At 38.6% G+C, this 6181-nt stretch overlaps 1 long non-coding RNA gene across 1 annotated transcript; it reads right to left on the reverse strand.

The window, feature by feature from the left end:
• Positions 1-887: 887 nt before the first annotated feature.
• LOC121429982 lies at positions 888-4846 on the reverse strand. The gene is made up of 2 exons (XR_005971986.1): positions 4585-4846; positions 888-3574 (listed from the first exon to the last, which is right to left on the reverse strand). It is a non-coding gene; the product is annotated as an uncharacterized LOC121429982 (long non-coding RNA).
• Between the last annotated feature and the right edge of the window lie 1335 nt (positions 4847-6181).

Raw genomic sequence — 6181 nt, forward strand, 5'->3', positions numbered from 1 at the left:
CAGCAACATGCCACTGGCATTCTTTATCGACTACATTGATTTCTATGACGTCACCAATCCTAGACGACCTTTCTCAACCCCCCTCCAACTGTTAGTATACCTATATGTCATGTAGTATTTAAGTCTCCATTCGACATGTTCGTGGTTGAAGTACAGGGAAGTATCATTGAATATTTCTGTCCCGACAAGATCCGTACTTACATAAATATTATGTTTTTTCTTCCCTTGAATATCATTTCAGCAAACACCCCCCCCCCTTCGTCTCTCTCATCTCATTATAATCTTCCACTCTTCTCGTTCTTTTATCCCTTCTTTTACCCATTCTCTCTCTCACTCTCCCGTTGTCTCTATCATATCTCATCCCTCTAAGTTTTTTTTTCTGTTTTGGTCTTTACTCCTCCCCCCTCTCCCACCCCCTCCCCATCCCCTTCCCTTATCGCTCTCATTTTTTTCTCTCTCTATGCATTTCTCTCTCTCTCTCTCTTCCATTCTTTATACGGTTTCATTTCTAGGTTTTTCCCGACTTTGGACTCATTTCAGCTGCATGGTAACAGAAATGTTGCATTCAACATGCCAAATTGCATTGCAGAAATACCGGTACCAATTAAACACCAGCCCGGAATCTGTCCACACCAAAGAAATATTGAAACAGCACCATTTGGAATCAAACCGATGCTGTTTTAATACTAGCTAGTGTTGTATGAACACCTATCTGGTGTTTGACCAAAACGGGTGTTATTTCACACTTTTCTTGTGTGGACATGGGACATAATATATAGATTCCGGTGGTGGCTGGTGGTAAATAGACACCGGAGTTTTTGCAGTGTGCAATATTACCTTTGGTGAGAAAAATAGGGTGAATGCAAACTGACTTGATTTTCTTTGCAAAATGTGCTTTTATTAGATTCCATATCATTCAAATTTTTGTAAATATAGGAGACTTGCGACCACGACAGTGAATGGTTCACGATTCTGTCACTAATGATGATATTGAAATCTATTGTCAAAGGATGAATAAATATGATACATTTTGTGTGGGTCAGAAACATCAATGGTTTAACCATTCATTATTACATACAAGACGCACAAGTGAATACAGAAATGACTAAAACAATGAAGGAAAAAGAAAACGACAGCAAATAAGAATATACATAAAGTCAAATGTCTTAAACATTGCGCCTAGGTGGTAACCTATTCGTAATACAATAAGTGATTTAAAAGGCCTTCATTAAGCACAGCATAGCTGAAATCCGGAACAAAGGCCTACATCTCATATTGTCAATAAAATTAATTTTTGTTTGTATTTTACATTTAATAGCAAAGCATGTGGCCAGTTTACCAAATGATGATGCACTTGAAACGATGATGGCAAATTTAAATAGTTGAAACAATCAATGTGACACATAATTGTGGAAGGGGTATTCCTAGTGCAACCGCCCCAAAAATTATATTCATGGAAAGAAAGGAAAAGAAAAGAAACCCGCAAGAGCAAGCACATGTCAATATCATAACGCCGGTATCATTTTTTTTTGGAAAAATATCTCCCCATTCAAACTCCCTCGCGTTTTTTTCCCATTACCATTGCAAGGGGACAAACGGTTTAGTTCCAATTCGTCTAATGGCAATTCGTCCAATTGCCAATTCGTCTACTATTATTTGGTTTACCGTCAGTTCGTCCACTATGCAAATGGTCTAACTGCCAATACGTCCACACACCATTGGTCTAATAACCAGTTGGTCCAATAGCCATTTAACCAATTGGTCTAACTGGACTTAGTGTTGCATGTGCAAAATGGATGAAAATGGAACGGATATCAGACCAACTGTTATGAGACGAAAATGTCATAGGCGAACTGGTGATTATAGACGAAGTGATGATTGGAGCAAATGGTTATTGGACCAGATGGTTGTTAGACGAAATGTTGATGGACGGAATGGCACTAGGCTAAATGAACGTAGACCATGTGGTGAGTGCACGAGTTGTCAGTAGACGAATTGGCAATTTACCCTGCCAACTCCCTATCGACAAGTCTGCATTACCACCATCAACATTTTCATACGGTGACCGACGCACCTGATTGGCGTTGTGGAATAAAATCAGACATGGGTGAAACAACCAGCTGTCCACTGGTTGAAAATCATCATGTGTAATCTGTAAGTCCCAAGTGGTATAATCTGGTTAATAATAAAGCGGGAAAATTATTTACGAGGGACAAACAAATAAGCCTATATAGATCGAGTTCAAAGTCCGAGAACGAAGAAGAAGATACAGCATTGAATACATAGCTCAGAACACAGACGTCATTTCTTATCACATTAAAGTGAATGTATACCTGGACAATGATGACCACATCTCAATATTCTCATAACGAACCAATTTGATATAGTTGATATATAAATAATTTTTTATCATAACAATAGAATATTAATAAATAGTTAGGCATATGTAAGGCCACTTATGTAGCTGAATACCGCGTATCAATAAATGATTAGAAAAATCATTGTCGTAACGCAAGAGAAATAAAAAGAGACTTATACAAAAGTCACATGGCAAAAAATTAAATTGAGACATTTTATTATAATACCAGTAACTTTATCTCTCCCGCGGGCTCGCGTCACTTGAAACTGAGACCACCGGCTCTGATGCAACAGAACTCCGGATATAAATAAAGAGCTGTCATAATTATAGGCAAGAAAATAATATAGCACACAATTTATCATCTTTCGGCGTTCCCATGGTTACTCTGGCAAATTTGATAGAAATGATTGTTTTTTTCTCGATAGATTGTTAAAGCGGTACATGTCCAGGAGGTGATAATCTGATTTGCCTTTCTCTTGGATCTTCACCTTCTGGGTGACTTCGTTTCCAGTCCATCCATGCTGCTTCAAAAGCTTTCCTCACATAGTTCACGATTTCTGACGCTTTGTCCCGCGACGTCGCTTCGAATACGTAACAATGGATAGACTCTCTTGTTTTGCATGTCAACGCCACCGCGCGTGGATGCCGAAGGTCCGTCGCGCAATACGCGATACAGAACAGCGGTAACGACTCAAGCACATCATGGGAGGAGTCTTCGAATGTGATCGTGCTTTTATCCACGCGCAACGAACACGTGGTGTTGATTGGCTGATGGTGGTTTTGTTGCGCTTTACATAACGGGGCTAATTTTTCGACCGCGGTAACCGCGTCACGAACCCGCAGTGACCGCACCGTTACACGTCCATCGTAACGCACATGAAATGATCGCTCCTTGGTTCCGTCGCAGTATAACTCACTGTCAGAATTCATGAATCGTTTTCGTAGTAATGAAGGCGAGTTTCTCAGCGTCTGAAGGAATTTACTTGGTGACTTGGGACTGCTAGGACTCGGCGGCGAATTCATTTTCGACCGCGGTGGAGATATGATTACGGTGTTCCAATATCTTCCCATTCAGTGAGAGATCGTATTTACCGTGATGCCTACTTCTGCTCACTCCTCCTTGTCAATCGGATGTCAAATTTTTATGCAAGTCTTCCTGGAATCTTTGCCTTTAGTCCGTTGTCTGATGATGTTTAGTCAGATGAAAAAAAAGTCCTGCAACGTAAACAAAAAAGAAGGCAATTATTAACGCATGTAAACGAAGAAAACTTTTGTATCACTCTTCAACAACAACCAAAATGAAATGAGGATCTACAATTTAAAATCAGTAAACCTTTGAAATAATGAGGCCGTGCAGGAAGACTGTTTTCTTGTATGAATTCTCTATTAAACTGGGATTAAACTCAGTTACAATGTTTTTTATTTTCCTTATCTAGCGTCACGTGTTAGAAATGATTTATTCTTACTGTATCTCAAAGAGGGTAATAATAATGATAGTATTTTGATAGGGGTATGATGACATTATCACGGTTATAAACCTGTATTAAATTTCATTAAAAAAATGATATTCCATTTTTGAAATGAATTTAAAATGAATTATCAGATAGTAATGAAACAGAGCTATCGTACAGCATATCTCGTGAAAAAGATGCGACCTTAAAATGTGACGTTATAGGCGCCTTGAAAGGAAAATACTGATAGAGGGGTCACTTAATCTTATTAACTGGCAAATTAATTTTATTAACGGCAAAAAACATCGTCAAAGAATAGGCGTTATTCAAAGTCATATAAACGCTCGCTACATTTTTGTGAGATCGGAATAACGAAATTATGGTCAAATATTCATGATTTCACATTTTAGAACCTTCATCACATAATTTTTGGACAGACTATAAGATCATCATCCTAACAACATGGCCCGGGCAACATGGCGAACGTAAATCCAAAATTTGAATTCGATGGGGAGGGGGTGGTGAAGACCGATAGTTTCTCCTATCATCAGAATCGAGGAACATTGTCTTATCCAATATGGACACTCGTTATTTGGTCTGGGCGGACAGAAAACAATAACACATTAATGTTGACCTTATATCTAACAAGCAGTGTAGGCCTGCTCGCTGGTAAACAAGTTATATCACAAACAAATATATTCTCTCAGACCTTGGATTAAGAAAATATATATTGACAATAATAACATAAGGTGCATATGATGCTCGACAACTTACTCGATGAAGATAAAATTATGAAAGATCTTCAGTGTGAAAAATATGATAGCGAAAATTGTATACTGGAAACAAAAAATCCCGAAAATATTGTTTGTATGGGTCCTCCACGTGTTAAAATGCAGCTCAAATACTGGCTGTAACAGTTCAAACTCGGAATCTGAGTTTATCCTTTGATGAAACAATCCGCAAGAATCATAATGATGAATGATATATTGTTATTCGTAGTGGCAAAAAACAACAACTGGTAGACAGCGAAGAGACGATCGACGATCGACTCTTTGTCATCGAGTCCACTTGTATAATGAGCTGATATCGACTGTTGACAATCGTCTAATAACACCCAGGTAAAATGGTAGGATCCGTTGGAAGATATACGTCATAGAACAACTCGGTTAGTTTACTAACACAGACCCAATACGCTAAATAATGACAATCAAACAAGAGAGCCCTAGCACGTTAATGCTATTTATGATATGGGATATAAAGTAGACATAAATTTTCAGATCGTAAAGAAATCATATAGGGCTTCAAAGGAGTGTTCGAGAACAAACTATTTTAAGAGAGTGACGGTATAGTAATCACGCACGAGGTCTGAATCAGGATAAAGGGAGGGGTGATGCATATTCTGCAAAGCGACATAAAAAAATGAGGTAACCACCAGGAAAGTACTTGACGCCCCTTCCCCATAGTGGGGGGGAGGGGTGGAGATGGAAGGGGCTCGAACCCTGAATCCGCCCCATCTATATAGCCAACACCGGCATATACCGGACGAAGCGAGATCCGGCGCCACGTGTAGCCTCAATTTAGGCCCTAGCGTTTTTCCTCGTACGTATGGTTCTACACTGTAAAAAATATATTGGGCAAAATTTTCACCACCACGAGGGTAATTATATGTCAAACCAATTCGAGGCATTTATTACCCACTGCGGGAAGCATATTGTCCAGTAAAGTTAAAAAATAAGCAGCAGTTGCTTTGAAATGGACAAAATTTTCTTCAATCTGGATGAATAAAAATGCCTAAAGAAATGCCCAATGTTAGTTGGACGCATAATTACCCTCATGGAGCACTTTTATTCAGTATTAACAGCCACATTCGTCTGTTTTTTCTACTTTGTTGGCCTTCTATTTATGCTGCTGCTTCTACCATTCTTATTATAGGGAAGGGGGGTGGACGAAGAGAAGAAGCATACCAATAGTAGCAGAATAAAAAGAAGAAGAAGAAAGACGGAGGAGGAGGAGAAGAAGAGGGGGAAGAGGAGGATGAATGAAAAGAAGAAATAAAAAGGAAAGAAAAGGGGAAGTGAAAAGAAGGGGGAAATGGAATAGAGGAAGACGAACCAACAGAAATGTCTATATTTCTATCTCAAAAATGTGTAACATAAAATAAAAAGATATAAGAATAAAATGAGGAAAGAAGAATAAAGCAGAAATAAAAGAAATTCGTAGTGTCTATTTTTATCTTCATGATTACGACCATCGTCATCAGACGAAACCAACTAAAAGAAGACATGGAAAAACTGGTACAATTTAGACTTACTCCTATTACGGAATTCTCAAAATAGGCATCAGAAATCCTTGAAAACCAAAACCAAAAGAT

The sequence above is a fragment of the Lytechinus variegatus genome, chromosome 16 (assembly GCF_018143015.1).
Source record: "Lytechinus variegatus isolate NC3 chromosome 16, Lvar_3.0, whole genome shotgun sequence".
Classification (NCBI taxonomy): domain Eukaryota; kingdom Metazoa; phylum Echinodermata; class Echinoidea; order Temnopleuroida; family Toxopneustidae; genus Lytechinus; species Lytechinus variegatus.